Raw genomic sequence first — 16,252 nt, 5'->3', positions numbered from 1 at the left:
TCAGTAAGCCATCCGATCGGATTCTTCACGAGAATTCATAAGAATCGTCTCGGGGGACCCCCAAGCTGAATCCCTGTCAGTCCCCAACCTTGTGGGGGCCGCCATAACGCCCGCGCTCCTAACAGATTCATGAATCATCACTCGCAATCATAACAAATTTTTAATTTTTTGCAAGTGTTTAGGGCATGTTTTGAAGTCATTTTTCAAGATTTTTTAGCGCAACAACATCCGGGCCTTGGTTATTATAATTTGAGAAAGAATGTTGAAACTTACTGGCAGATCTCTCTCTGAGCTAACATCCAGCTGAAAATCAAAATTTTCCAACAGATATTAGTAACATGTTTCCATCTGATACACATGAAATGACATGATGCGTATAAAAGATATCATAATAATAAAATAGAATATAAAAGTCTACAGGGTGAGATTCCGTAATTCCTCATGCCGCATTTTACTGACGAACTGTTGATTCTACAGGCATGCTTCCACTTAGGAAAAAAAGTGTCCAAATAACGTGTAATACTCAAATACCTCATTCGTGTTGCAAGGGATCAGTGGTGTATTTACAGAGAGGAGGGGTCTTGGCGGGCTATAGACCTTGGCGGCAAGTTCAGGAGGTTTGGCAATTTGGAGGAATGAGTGGCCAAGAAAATTAGTAGACTGGGAGAAAGGCAGAAAAAATTTTGTATACACACAAGGTTTTTAACAACTGGCTGTTGCGGAGATGAATTTTTGGAAAAAGAGAAAATTCAACTGCCTTTTTTGCCGGGAATCCAACGCACGTTTTTTCGCTTTCCGGGTGAACAACATCCTGGATCACTAGACTACAAAGGCAACGAATCTCTTGATCCTTCCTTGGAGCTCGTGTGCACTGAAAGGGATCGTACATGGACGGCCGGGACAGACTAGCCGGACGCTATCCGGCCAAGCTCACCACTTGGCCAGATAGCGGAGAATGACGTCATCCTTTCATAAGTCACCAGCTGGTGGCAGATTCAGTAGTTGTGAGCTTGGCGTGAGTCAGGTCCGGCCGTCCATGTACTGTCCCTTTCAGAGCACACGAGCTCCAAGGAAAGATTGAGAGATTCGTTGTCTTTTTGTAGTCTAGTGCGTTCACCCGGAAAACGAAAGAGCGTGGGTTCGATTCCCCGCAAGGGCAGTCGAATGTTTTCTCTTTCCAAAAATTCATCCTCGCAAGAGCTAATTGTTAAAAAAAAACCTTGTATGGATAGCGAAGAGTGACGTCATCATTTCAAAATTTGTGTATTCCTCAAAAAGACCGCACCTGCTCAGACCGCCAGGAAATAGGTCAGAGAGCGACCAAAAAATGACGTAGAGTTCGCAAGCACGTGAGTTAGCACAAGGGTGACTTAGAGCGCGAGTAAGTACACGAATAAACAAAAGAGTGGCATAGAGAGTGGGAGACCAGGTCACTGTGAGTCGGTGCAAGCACGTGAATGACCAAAAGAATGACTTGAAGAACTGGTTCTCAACAGGTGTTCCGCGGAGTTCTTGTATACTCCGGGTATACTTCTAAGGGGCTCCACGGCCACTCAAAAAAAAAAAAAAAAATCAGTAAATTTAAAACAACAACGAGAGGGACGGTGGGGCTACGGGGCTCCGCCATAGAAATTATATGCTGTAAATGGCTCCATGAATCAACAAATGTTGAGAACTGCTGACCTAGAGCATGTGAAAACATGTAAATGATCAAAAGAGTGACCTAAAATGCAAGAAACCATGTCAGTGAGTAATCAAATGAGTGATCTAGAGCGTGTGGAAATATATGATCGACCAAAACATTATGCAAGCATGTGAGTGACCAAAACAGTGTACACAAGCATATTAATAACTAAAGGATTGTGTGAGCATGGGAGTTACCGAAAGAGTGACTCACAGGCACAAGTGTACTTGTAGCAGGGGGGGGGGGATGGTAAACAGATTTTATAGTGCAGGATGGTGAATTCGTGGAAAGAGTAATGAGACTAAAAATGGGAGATAGGCGGCAAAACCAAAAAATGTGCCTCTGCAAGGGGTTGTATAATCATTAAAATATAAAAATTAACTTTCCATATCGACACCCTATCCTCAAAAGCCCAGTTGTTGTCCTGTCTCTTCTGAGATATATGAATTCAAAAATTGGGGGAAGAACAACGTAAATGAGGGATGGACGCATTCTCCGTTCTCTCGTTTCTGTGTTGTTCTTTTCCGATTTCTTAATTCGAATAATATCTAAGCAAATATTGCACTTAAAAACGCGAAATTATTTTGTTTGCCCCAGGAGAGACAGGACAACAACTTTCCTGAATTTGGTACTGTACAACATCTTCTGGAAACCATACACGAGCTCTACTCGAAATTTGGATACTTTATCTAATTTGAAGGATACCTATGGGATCAACGTAAAATGCGACGAGGGGAAATTATGGAATAACCCTGTATATCCAAATGCATTATTTTCAATGGACTTGATCTTTATTGTGCCGATTATCGTGACGAAATTATTATTATTATATAGATTTGGGCGATTAATAATAAGACATAATAACTATTTGAAATCAACGTAAATTTCCATAGTACTTACCAGGTATTTGGCGATATCTTTCAAGTCTTTTCTCTGAAATGATGTGCGATATATTTTAAGAATTTATCTTAAGGGCAAATATATATACAGTTTCCCATAAATTTCAACAAATTTGGTATAATTACATGGCATTAATAATGAAAAGAACGTAGTTCTGTATTTATAAATTAATGTAATAATGCATATACGGAATGAAAATGTCAATGTTTAGCAGTGTGTAAATTCGTATTTAACTCAAGTAAATACAAAAAGTAGGCATTTAATACTCACATTCTGTTCAGATTGTGGGAATTATGGGAAATATGAAATATCCAGAAAAGTAGTAAAAAAATTTAAGGTATTATATTTATTGATATTGTACCAATAACCACATTCCATGGAATGAGATTGGCCTACGTTTGGGTATTTAGCTATTAAGCTCAGTATATTACAGTCGACACTCGTTTTACGAACTCGTAAGGACTTGATGACTAGTTTGTGGAATGTTCGTAAATAGGAGACATTTTTGAACTAATCACAAATTATTGCATAATTATGGATGGAAATGATTCCAGAATTTTTGGAAACAATTTTTTCGCAATTCATGAAAATTCGTAATTAAAGAAAAATAATAAAAGAAAAATTCCAGAATTGTTGAAAGTTCAGAATAACTGAAAAAAAAATAGTTTCACAATTCATGAACGTTCAGAATAACTGAAGGAAATAATCCCAGAATTGTTGAAAGTTCACATTACTAAAAGAAATAAATCCACAATTCATGGAAGTTCAGAATTAATGAAAGAAATGATTCCACAGTTGATGAAATATTAAATTTATATGAACTTATAATTATATAATTATTATAATATAATTATTCACTTACTCAAGTACTTTATGAACTTGTAATTATAGAACTTATAATTATATAATTATTATAATGTAATTATTCACTTACTCAAGTACTTTATGAACTTATAATTATATAATTATTGTAATATAATTATTCACTTACTCAAGTACTTTATGAACTTATAATTATAGAACTTATAATTATATAATTATTATAATATAATTATTCACTTACTCAAGTACCTTATGAACTTATAATTATAGAGCTTATAATTATATAATTATTATAATATAATTATTCACTTACTCAAGTACTTTATGAACTTATAATTATATAATTATTGTAATATAATTATTCACTTACTCAAGTACTTTATGAACTTATAATTATATAACTTATAATTATATAATTACTATAATATAATTATTCACTTACTCAAGTACTTTATGAACTTATAATTATATATTTGCACGTTTAAAAAGAAATACGATAAACATGTTGGCGTGAATCGAGAAGCTATCCATACTTAGAATAAGACAACCATAAGTATTCTTTATGGGCATTGTATAGTATTTTATCATGTGTATATATTGACTATAATTTTTGTTAATTGCATTTTTAATTGGGTTGCTGTATTTTTGAAGTATATGACATCCATATTTTTATGGGCATCTTTTTATCAGCCACCTCGTTGGGTATTTTGCCTGTTGTGGCGTTGTATTTGTATAAGTTCATAATTACTGAAAGAAATAATTTCACAGTTGATGGAAAGTTCAGAATTACTGAACGAAATAATTCCAGAATTGTTGAAAGCTCAGAATTACTGAAAGAAATATCCAGAAACACTTTCAGAATTAATGAGAAATTATTCAGGAATATTTTCCGAATTTATGAGAAATTTTTGAACTAATCACGAATTATTGCATAATTATTGATGGAAATGATTCCAGAATTGGTGGAAAAAATTATTTCGCAATTCATGAAAATTCATAATTATAAAATAAATTATAAAATAATTCCAGAATAATTGTGAGAATTGTTCTCAGAATTGATTCAATTCATAGTTGATGAAAAAACTATTTCAGAATTCATGGAAATTGGGATATTTTGGATATTGGATAATTTTTGAATATTTTTGGATTTGGGATAATTGGATATTTAAAAAATTACTTCAGGACCCCTTCTCATGGGCTGACATTGATCCAGCCCTCGGGCCCGGGACAAATGTCATAATTTTCTCGCTTTTTCATGCTTTAAATTCAGTATAGAAGGGTACGCGAAAAGAGTATGGCTTTTGCGCCCGCCAAAGATTTCAGCCTTGCGGACCATGTCTCCCCTCTTCGCGGCTTGATATGGGACCCCCGGGTCTAGATAACGTGGTATGGCTTGTTGGCCCTCGGGCTTTAAGGATTTTTTTTGGCCCGCAATGTCTGAAATATTGAAGATCCCTGTTGTGTAGTATATAGTCTACGCCGGTGCTTCGCAACTTTTCTGAAAACAGACAATCGCTTTTCTCAATGATTTTCAGAAAAATCAGTTATTTCTGTTTGCTTCATCGCAACGTTTTGGTAAGTATAAAAGTTCTATGGCATTTAATGAGCGAATTTCGCTTCTCTGAAATATTTAAGGAAAGCTGAAACGCCGGGGAACCGTTTCCCGTAGAAATGGTCTTTTGCTGTTGTGTGACTACTACTACTAAACCACACATGAACCTCGTCCGTATTCCTCTCCGGAACTTCTAACGAATTGGTCGATTCTGGAATGTGCGTGTACGTGTTGTGAATCCAACATGGAATTTGTTTCTGTGTGATGCTTGTTACGTGTAGCGCGGCCATCTGCCATCATTTTTTCTGACTATGAGTGAAGTGTAATAATTTGAATAATTCAATCGTTGTTGGCCTTTGCTCTCTGTGGCGAAGATCGGCCCAACAATTTAGATTGTGGAACTACTTATCATGTTTTGGAATGAACTCGATGAGTTCATCCCATGGCCATTGGACATGTTTTTTTTACCATTCTTTTTACCAAAAACACCGAATTTGCATAATTTCTGGCTCCGTCTTGTTTGTCAAACTCAATCCATAAATGTTTGATGGTATTCAAGTCAGAGAACTGATTTCACCGCCCATAAAACTCCCATTTTATTGCCTTTCAAGTTTTGTCTAACAATGTTTGAGCTACATTTGCGGTCATTATCGTGCTGGAATCTTGGTAATAGCGGCATGTATCACGTGCCGATAAGGACAACATGGGTTTATGGAATGAAATTTTGTAGCGAAACCTGCCCCTTGTGTTTTTTTTTCAGAAAGTAAAGAAGGACCGACACCTTTAGCGAAGAAACATCTCAATTTCCACCCTTGTATTTAGCAGTAAGAACCCATAATACCTTAATAATCATCTTATAATTTACCAACTACCACTAAGAACCTGTAATACGTCATACGTGCATTATACAAGGTAAGTAATACCTGTAAGTGCTAATGTGGCCTTTATCTCATCAACCATCCATCGTAGAGGTGTAGTATCAATTAAAAAATAATTCTCAAAAAGTTGTTCAAAAATTACTCTGCACTAGTTTTAAGTGTGATAATACCGTGTATAACAAATTTTAAAAACTCTAAATTTCTTCACGGGCCTCTTGTTCTCTAACTTCCAATTAGAATGTTTTTCTAATAAAAAATAGGAGAAAAGTTTGGAAACGACAGCATAAAATGAGGGAAAGGATCGTTGCCCGTCCGTTTTGACGTCTATGACGAACGGTTGATCAGACAAAGGGCCGCATTAGCACTTACAGGACACCCTGTAGCTGTACCCATTTGTACCTTGGGTTGATTCTCTTCGCAATAGGGAGATTGACATAATTCTCTCAGCCGATGTTTCCAAAGGGACAAACTCACATTAAGTCCGTGAACCGAATTAAATTCATCAGGTTGTTTGCTTAGTGGGCATTTTGAGGATCCCTTTTTGCTTCCATTTTGATTCTTATCTGCTGTCTTCTTTGATTGTGTATTGGAAGAAAATTTCTTTTTTACATGCTCCCAAGATTACTGAACCGGGCTTTGCAAACTCATCAACTGTCTTGGAATACAAAAACCATTTGCTCCTTGAGCTTTGCTTCACCTTTTCCTCGAAGCCTTAATTACTTTTTCCTGAAAATAATCCACCGAATAATCTTCATATGGTTTACAGTTTTCATTGCGTGTTCTGCGCAATCCTACCATGAATTCATGTTAAATAAGAATTAATTACTTTCATAATTGATTAAACTGTATTTGTCAAAGCACTTTCGATCCGTCCAAAAACGAAAATTGCACAATGAACGTCCACTAATCCCAAACAAATTTCACTACAAGTGTCGATAAATATCTTCCTTCTGCTTTATACCATGGTATATCATGGTCGGGGTAGGGCATGCAAATGAGTTGGCAATGCAAACATAATTGCATTTGTCAGAAGACTTATGATAGCGCAACATTCTTTCAAACCGAGCACAACTCAGGTCTATTGTCATGGGCAATTTACTAACTAGCTACTTGTTCCGGTTTTGCAAATGTGTGTACCCAACAGTCTTGAGTGCACGTATAGTAAATTTTTTTTCGGTGGTGCAATCTATATTGAAAGAAGTGTGATGTTTGAACACGCGTACTGTTGTAGGCCTCTTGCTCTCTATGGCGAGACTTTAGCCTCGCATTTGTTCCACGATATTGGGAATCATAGGAAACCTACGTCAGCTGACTACCACTGTGGCGGCGGTCGGGTGTGGACCCAGGTCCTCGCAATTCGAGTCCGTCACTCTGACCACTCCACCACAACAGCGGCTTTTGAGCTACTGTACACCTTCCGGTATGCTCTAATTCGTTTGCAGTTTCATATACGAATCCACGAAGAAATTAGAAGCAGTTCTATCGCTGTGTAAACGGAACACAAAAATCCAGAATTCTGACGGATTGACGTATAATATCGGAGACAGATGGCATCACTTTTGCAGCACATATCGATCATGAAACACGGATGATTCAGAAATAATAAGTATTTTAGTCTTAAAAAGTGCCATAGAAACAGTTGGTTTTTTTTTCTTCTATCATTCGCTGATTCGTTGAAATATCTTTCGAGAAATTTTTATGAGGTGTATGAACAGTTTAGTAATAGTAACAATTGTGAGAGCATCTCGGTTGGGAATGTGGTACGGTTTCTGTTTTGAAGAAGCCAACCGATTGAGAATCAACCATAGTATTTTACATGAGAATAATATAGAAAGTGGTATATGTACAAACGGCGATGGTACTACTTCTTGACCAGACGTACCCTTCAGAATCATTATTCTGTGAAACTACCAACTAATTGGAACATGATGGGAAGTGTACATACGTATCTTCCTTTCGCAGTGATTCTCAGCGCCCCTATTAAACATTTCGACCCAACTCGAACGGTATTAAATTGCTCTGAGTAATTGAATAATTAGAGGTGCTTGCGGTCACTTTCACAAAAAAAAAAATATTCCGGTACTGATGTCGGAAACTCTTGAAAACAATTTGTTTTGGTCGTTTAGGATAAATCACGTACCTGGTTGGAAAATAATAAAAGTAAAACAAATGGCCCATTTAAAGCAGATATAGTGTGACCATTTATTGCCAAAGGCAAATGCATTGCCATTTACAGTCAGGAAAAATTGTCCAACGAAAGTAAAGTTTTCATTTAAAGCTGAAAAATTGTCAAAGGTAAGTAAAGTTGCCAATTATTGCCAAATTATTTCGAAATTGCCTTTGAGAAAGTTTTGGCTGTAAATGACAAAATTGTAAAGTTGCCTTTACAACAGAAAAAAAAAAGAATCCATACGTAAGTAAAGTTGCTAGTTATAGCAAAAAAAAAAGACAAAAAAAGTAATTACAATGGCAAAGAAAGTTTTTACTTGAAGCCGAAAAAAATTGTCAAGGGCAAGTATTGTTCCCAAATTACAGCGAAATATTTTGTCAAAGGAAAGAAAAGTTGCCATTTGAAGCTGAAAAAATTATCGAAATTAAGTGAAGTTGCCATTACAGAAAAAAAAAGAGCCCAAAAGGCGAATAAAGTTGTCAGTTACAGTCACAAAAAATTGTGAAAATATGCAAGTAAAGTTTCCACTTAAAGTTTCCCTTCTGCGCTGATCTCGGTACGTGGTACGTCAGAGGCGGTGAAATTTCTTTCTTGAACAGAACAGACATTTTACTATAACACAACTTGTTTTTTTACAATATTTAGAATTAAAATAGAAAAAGATATAAATTATTTCTGCAGAGTTGCGCCAAGTTCAATTTTTGTTTTAAATTTAAATATCACGAATACAGCCTTGGTATTTAAATTTTTAAGGCACCTTGATGGGTAAGAGCCGAAAAAAAAAAATTTCAAAGGCAAGTAAATTTGCCATTTACAGCCAAAATAATTATCGAAGCTGAGTAAAGTTTGCAGCTATCGCTAAAGCTATCGAAATATCGCCAATCGCGGAGAATGATGGGTACTGCAAGTCAAAATGTAATTCGCCTAAAACACGTATGTGTTTGGCAAAATATGTGTGTGATAAAATGTCTAAGAATAAATTAAGTATGACATATAGTCATACTCAGGAGCCGTTCAAGTATTACGTCAACAAATTTTTAGCCATTTTTGACCCCCCCCCCCCCGTCAGCAACATTTCGTCAGTACTGTCACTTACCTCCTAACGCACATTGGTGGGATCAGAAACGTACGCGGGAGGGGGGGGGGGCATAGGGGGATCGGTGCGCCTCCTCCCTAATTTTAATGCTATTTGAAGGGCAAGAACCTCAAAATTTATCTTTAAGGAATTCATTGCGACCCACCCTCTAAGCCATGCATGGTAAACCCTTGACCCCGCAGACCAAATGTGGCCCTGAAGGTTATTTGATGTGGCTTGCCCCTCCCCCCCGCCCCAAAACCTAATTTTGCAAAAATGAACTATATATAAGAGACAAATTTACTAATCGCTTAAATGACCCGCGGCACAATTCCAGAGCATTTAAGTGGCCCGTGGCACATTTTCATTTTCAGATCACTGAAATAGGCCTCAAAGATCACTTTCACATACAAAGATCACTTGAGTAACCCGCGACACAGTTCCAAGCCATATATATATACATATATTGATTATATGTTCCCCCCCCCCCCCCCCTGGAAAAGTTGAAATGACGGCCCCGCACAGTTCCAGAACACTTAAACGATCCGTGGCACATTTAGAGATCCATTGAGTGGCATGTGGCACAGCTTTAGAGCACTTAAGCGGTCCCCAGTGCGGTTCTACATCACTCAAGTTACCCGCGGAACATTTCCAGATTACTTAAGTGATCTATGACATAATTACGGATCACTTGAGTGATACGTGGCACATTTCCGGAGCATTTAAGCGGCCCTTGCACGTCTCCAGAGTACTCGAAGGATCCGTGAAACATTTAAGAGATCACTAAAGTGGCTCTGTGGGGCATTGGTACTAAACCTTTTCAAGCTCGCGGCCCGGTTTAACTCATTTTTGTGAGTCGAACGCCCGGTCCCTCCCATCGATGCTGACGTCATACTTGAATGACCCCTTATCACAATAAAGTTTTATAATAAAAAGTGTGGGGGGGGGGGAATCGAAACTATGGGAATGTCCTATAAAATACAGGTCATATGGTCACTACTCTTTGGAAAGGGCGTTTCCGAAATACCTTATACGTGACCTGCGGACGGAATGCGTTGTGCACCCCTGACTTGGAGGAATATGTTACAAATACAAGATATTCAGAAAACTGGCTAAATCTAGAGAGATGCCGATCTTTTTGCAAAGAAAAATTCATCTCTACTTTTACGGGGATCCCTACCCACGCCCTCCAGTATGCCGGATGAGTGCTCTACCACTACTCTATAGAAGCAGACAGAATGTTTCTTCCTTGGAGCGCATTTTGCTTTCCAAAAAATCAGCGTACCTACATTCAGCGGGTTCTGTGTACATCTGTATTAAAAACAAAAATGTCATCTTTCTTCCACGTGTTACAACCAATACGATATTTATTTTCATGCGTTAGAAATGCGACAGGAACAATGAAAAAAATAACTTTATAAGAATCACTATGAAAATAAATACTATTTTTTGTGCATTGAATTGCATCGAATGAACCACAACACTCACCATGTACCGCTGGTGCTTCCTGTGCCTGTGCTGTAAGAAAATAATCAAGCGGCTATTACTAGTTGATCATATTTTGAAGCAAGAACTTATTTATCCTGTAATTGTCAATCAAATTAGATACAAAACCAGATCCGAATTAATGTTGAAATGACGTTGTGATTGTGCACATGCTCAGTTTTCAGGGCTCTACGGGAAATTCACCGCTAAGAAAACTCACCGACCAACAACTCATCGACAACAGTTCTACGCGAGTTACGGCCGTATTCACCGGCACAGTTCAAACTACAATCGCAGGTGAAAGGATTGGAGATCGAAACGGATTCGTTAGATTCAAGACTTTTACCACAATCCGTGTTGACCTCTAATCCTTTAACCTGCGATTGTACACTGGTGAAATAAATTAAGAGAATTTACATATTTTATCGAATTTCATGAAAGAACTGAACTGAATGTAAAACCACTGCTTCTAGACAAAAATGCAAATCTTGTACGTCAAATACGTAAGCGTACACGTGTGTGTGTAGGCGGAGCCAGTAGAGAAACAGGCTTTATAAGCGCGCGTAAGTTAAGACGCATTTCGTTCGCTACCACACCTCGGAGAATTTCTTGGTGTCATTTTGCAGCAATCGGTTAATTTCAAATTGTAACAGTAAAAATGAGTAACCACCAACGTTCAGATCATGGAATGAGGTGGCGAATTGTGGGGAGGCTAGAAGCAGGCCAATCTCAAGTCCAGATTTGGAGGCAATTCAATTTAACGCCCAGCGTCGTGTGTAACTTATGGAAACAGTTTCAGGATACCGGATCCATCGAGAGAAAGCCTGGGCAAGGTCGTCCTAGAGCCACGACGGCCAGAGAAGATCGCCATTTGTCGATTATAGCGAGGCGTAACAGGAGTGCTACCGCTTCTCAGCTATCTCGTTCCTCACCAGGAACCCGTGGGTGACTGTTTCCAAAAGACTTCATGAGAGAGGGTTGCTTGGAAGAAGACCTGCTGTTTGCTTCCCGCTCACTTCTACGGACAGGAGAATCCGTTTATCATGGTGCAGAGGGCGTAGAGATTGGAGTATGGATCAATGGGTGACCGTTCTCTTCACTGATGAGTCCCGGTTCAGCCTAAGCACCGATTCTCGCCGTACGTTCATATGGAGAGAACCAGGGACCCGCTACCTACCTTCCAATGTCCGCGAAATCGACCATCATGGTGGAGGAGGTTTAATCATGTTGGCATCATGTTGGATGGCCGCACACCTCTCCATGTCTTTGAAAGAGGCACTGTGAGTGGTGTGAGGTATAGGGATGAGGTCTTGGAGCCCTATGTTCGTCTTTTCAGGGGTGCAGTTGGCCACGAGTTCATTTTAATGGACGATAAAGCGAGGCCACATAGAGCTCTTCTGTTCGAAGAACAGCAACCGCTGTTTCATACCTTCCGACTCCAACGAGTGTTACGCACGATCATGCGTGTGTGTACTACAATTATTGAATGGTTGTTTTGTATTGCATCAATGTATGTACATATCAAATTTCATTGAAATTGGTACAGTAGTTATAGAGATAATCGACGAAGTCTGCAAATTCTCTTAATTTCTTACACCAGTGTAGTTTAAACTCTGTCGGTGAATACGGTCGTCAATGAGTCAGTAAATGATACAGCAGTTAGTCAGCGAGTGATAGAGCGGTTAATGTTGTTGAGTGAGCAAATTAGCGAGTGAGCGACTTAGTTAGCGAGTAAGCGAGTGACAGAATGAGCGACTAGGAGAACAACAGAGTGAGAAACCTAGTGAGTTGATGATATGAGTGACATAGTGAGTGACCAAGTGGGTGAATGACAAAGTGAGTGACCTTGAGAGTCAATAAGTGACCTAGAGATCAAGTGAGTGACCAGGCTATTGAGAGAGTGACCGAGTAACATAGTGAGCGGAATTGTGAATGACGGATTTATTGAGCTAGTGAGTGATCTAGGGAGTTATCGAGTGACCTAGTGAGTGAGCCATATAATTAGCAATCTAGTACGTGGTATAATGAGTGGCCCAGTGAGTGAGTGACAAAGGAACTTTGTCCCATTGAGTGAGTGGTTGAATGAGCTACCTAGTGATTGACTGAGCGACCATGTGAATGAGCGAAATCTAGCTAGAGAGAGAGAGCTCTAGTGACAAACTGGTTTCGCTCTTTCATTCACTCACTCGTTGACTTGTTCACGCGATCATTCATTGACTCACGTCAAGCTAATGCCAGTGAATTTTCCCGGCGACGGATTTCCCTGACGGTGAATTAGATAGCGGTGAGTTTTCCGGACATGTTTTTCAGGATGTGCTTAGAATTGCAGTAAAACTTCGATTAACCGTCACTCGTTTAACCATTAGTCCATGAGCCCGATCATTTCTTTTCCTCGCAACGATGATACTGGCACGAGCAGAAATTTTTTTTTCCCTGAATATTCTTAGGGAAAATGGACTACTTACTGACGTCACAAGCAGACTGCGTAGCCCTTTAACCTCTAGGAGGTGCTGGGGTAATACTCATGAATTCCTAAATTAATAAATTTAAGTCCAAACTGTTCAGAGTAAAATAATTAATCAATTCACTACGTGGATTGGCCTGTTTTCAATGAATCAATTGACCATCTCGAATTTATTAGTTCCTACTTAGTTAGCATCAGGAACTCATGGAGGATAATTAATTCATTAGGTAATTATTAATCAATTTTAAATAATCAATAATCATTAACAATTAGTAAGGTCAGAAACTAACAATTTTTCATGATGGTTATTTATTTTTCCAAAACCTCTTCAACGCGATATAAATCCGAAATGGAGGCGTTTACAAACGTATTTTTTTAGCCAAAAAGATTTCAGATGACCTGCAATTACTGAAAATATTAAGATTTGTTTGAGGGGTCGTATGCATATAAAGTAGAGAAATGTACTTTTTATATAGTCCCCGTGTGCGAAAACTTTCAATTATTAAAATGCATATCCTGTCCTAAAAAGTTATTTGCAAAAAAGTTCACATTTTTAAATGAATATATATATCGAGATAATAAATGTATGAAATCAATGTTTTATCAAGTTATGGCTATTTTGGCAAGTTTCCATTGGCTAGAAGGGTAGGGAGCGTACACAAACACAATGAACTCAACCGTTTTATTGGTTTCACAAGAAATAAAAGTTACGTTTTTCCACAATTACAGAGTTTTTACAACTTTGAATTTAATTTACGTTTCGCAATTTGTGAACTGCACTCTCAATACATGGCGACAAGTACTAAAAACTTCAAACTTAAATATTTTTGTTAATATTGCATTTCAAAATATGCAATTTTTTGTGAATTGCTCTCCCCCGACACTTTCGTCCTTAATCGATCAAATGCTGCACCAACGTTCTGAGAACTACGCTTACACGTTGTCTTTTAGCATTTGTTGAGCATAAATCGGTGAATAAAGTATGCAGTGCGTGCGCGATGGTTATGTCATCCGCTTCCTAACTGCAATGAGTGCAACTATAACGCCAAAAATTGACCGTAGTATATGATCTGAAAGTCGACCATGAAAGATAAAAATGTTCGTAAATTGGTAAGTATTTTTAAGGGAAAAGCCGAGAGACTGCAAGGTCGAATCGGCCACCTGTAATCACAGGTGATCCGTGTTTCATATGGCGTAAGGGTGCGAACACAGTGCATGCTGGTTTCCGATTCTGCATATCCGCGCCATCATGGATTGGTTAAAAACTTGAATTTCAGGTTTCTCAACCAATCCGTAGCGGGGTGCAGAATCGGAAACCATCGTGCACTATATATTTTCACCCTTAGACGGGATTCTGTTTCACGTGATCCCATTGTGATGAAGAAGAAGGCTCTCTTGTAGTACACCTTTAGTAGGAATTAAATGACCATAACGTATGTCCGCTTTTCTTATAGCTAGCGGCTGTAGTTCTGGTAACCAGAGATGTGCGTGAAAGACAACAAAGTTTGACAAAACTGAAACTCACCCTATGTCCACGTCCTTTCGAGTCATCGAACTGAAACACAAGAAAATGGATCGGTCGTGTGCATTACGGACAGCATAATATGACAAAAACTATTTTAGGTGATATATAAACGTACGCATAAAACTCTATTTCATTTTGAAATTTTGACAAAGAAATACAAAATTTGATATTTCCAGATATTCTTCCTTCCCCGTGAAATGTAACGTTTTCAATTAAAGTAAGTCTAGAGAAGGGTTTTTAATTAACAGAATAGATAACGATCGCGATTCAGATGCCTTCGATCGTTGTCAAATAAGAGGTTCCACCGACGTAATTTCTGAATTTTCGCAACAACGAGGCAATTAGTCGTAAGTGATCGACGGAAACAGCTCAGCACGATACCTGATTAGTCCCTTTCCCGGTATATGGCAGAAATCACTAAACCCTCTGCAGAACGTAATATCTTTCTTTGTTAAATAAAGCAGGCGTACTTTTAATTTTCAGAATTTGCAAAATAAAGGGGGCCCCAATCGCGATTTCCACAGCGAGGTAAAGTTTTCAAAATATCTGCGTGGGCCTGTCTATGCTAAAGAAGCTTTTAACACTCCGATGGTGGCGCCTCTGGAGTGTTAAAAAGAGACGGATCTGTGAACTCCAATTCCGAAATTCGATCATATAGTCACCCGGGACACCAATTCGCATACTTTTGGTGGGGCCCCAGACTGGCTTTATCTCGGGCTTCCGCTGTTGCGAATTCTACAACAGAAAAGAATGAGATTCGTCCAGGGCCCCAAAATGAAACCTGTAAACATGGGGCCCCCCGACTTGGAAGCTTGTCGGTCATCCCCCGGTGCGAGTGCTATGAAAAATTTTCATTTGTATTCGTTTTACCAACGAATAAAATCCAGGACCCCCCAACCAATTACCCGGGACACCAATTCGCATACTTTTGGTGGGGCCTCAGACTGGATATATCTTTTGCATCCGCTATCGAAATTTTTCAACGTTAAAGCAGCAAGAAAACAATGAGATCCATCAAGGGCCCCTGGAAATGAAAACTTTTTACTTATACGTGAAATCTTCCCCGGGTACCCCGACCCTGTGTTGGGAGCACTGCTGTTGTGTGTGTATATTATACATATATATACCTCTCGGCATGGACCTCCCCCCCCCCCCCACAAAGGAAGGGCTGACAGGGGCCACAACGATTCTTATCACTTTTTGATTTTTCACACTATAAATTAATCACAGAGGGGCCCCTGAAAAGCTGGTTTGGGGGCTCGAAATCTAAATTCCAGCCTATGTGGTCCCGATGGGTCAAATGGGTCCCGATATGTGAATATCGACCCAATATCGATATATGAATATGAATGTACGATATATGAATCGAAACCGACTTCCGTAACAGATTTCCGTCACTCAAAAATTTCACCCACTTTCGTCACTCGGTTGCTGAGCAACAGGCCCTTTTCGAGTTTGTTTGTGATTTTATATTATAGAATAGATATAAGTAGTTTGCCTTTTTTGTAACGGTGTGATACGCACCACGTGGAGGTGACTGATACAGTATCAAGCGACGCTCCTCTTAGTAGGAAAAGATAGGAGAGGGCTCCACCACCCTTAAACTCCTGAACGGCCACAACAAAATGCGAGCGTGGATCTCTCAGATCCAGTGCGACCATCGGAGTGCTTTTGGAGGCGAGATATCTCGTCGATGC

The 16,252-nt window shown here is 38.8% G+C and overlaps 1 long non-coding RNA gene across 1 annotated transcript; it reads right to left on the bottom strand.

The window, feature by feature from the left end:
• Window positions 1-265: 265 nt before the first annotated feature.
• LOC149081339 (uncharacterized) lies at window positions 266-15,256 on the bottom strand. Its single transcript, XR_016193432.1, has 4 exons — window positions 14,556-15,256; window positions 10,570-10,599; window positions 2,585-2,617; window positions 266-303 (listed from the first exon to the last, which is right to left on the bottom strand). It is a non-coding gene; the product is annotated as an uncharacterized LOC149081339 (long non-coding RNA).
• Between the last annotated feature and the right edge of the window lie 996 nt (window positions 15,257-16,252).

This window comes from Pholcus phalangioides, unplaced genomic scaffold (assembly GCF_987345545.1).
Source record: "Pholcus phalangioides strain wild (caught in Gottingen) unplaced genomic scaffold, Ppha-v1.0 ptg000010l_1, whole genome shotgun sequence".
In the NCBI taxonomy this organism is placed as follows: Eukaryota; Metazoa; Arthropoda; class Arachnida; order Araneae; family Pholcidae; genus Pholcus; species Pholcus phalangioides.
Note: the sequence above shows the minus strand (reverse complement) of the source record. Positions and strands in the feature narration are given on the sequence as shown.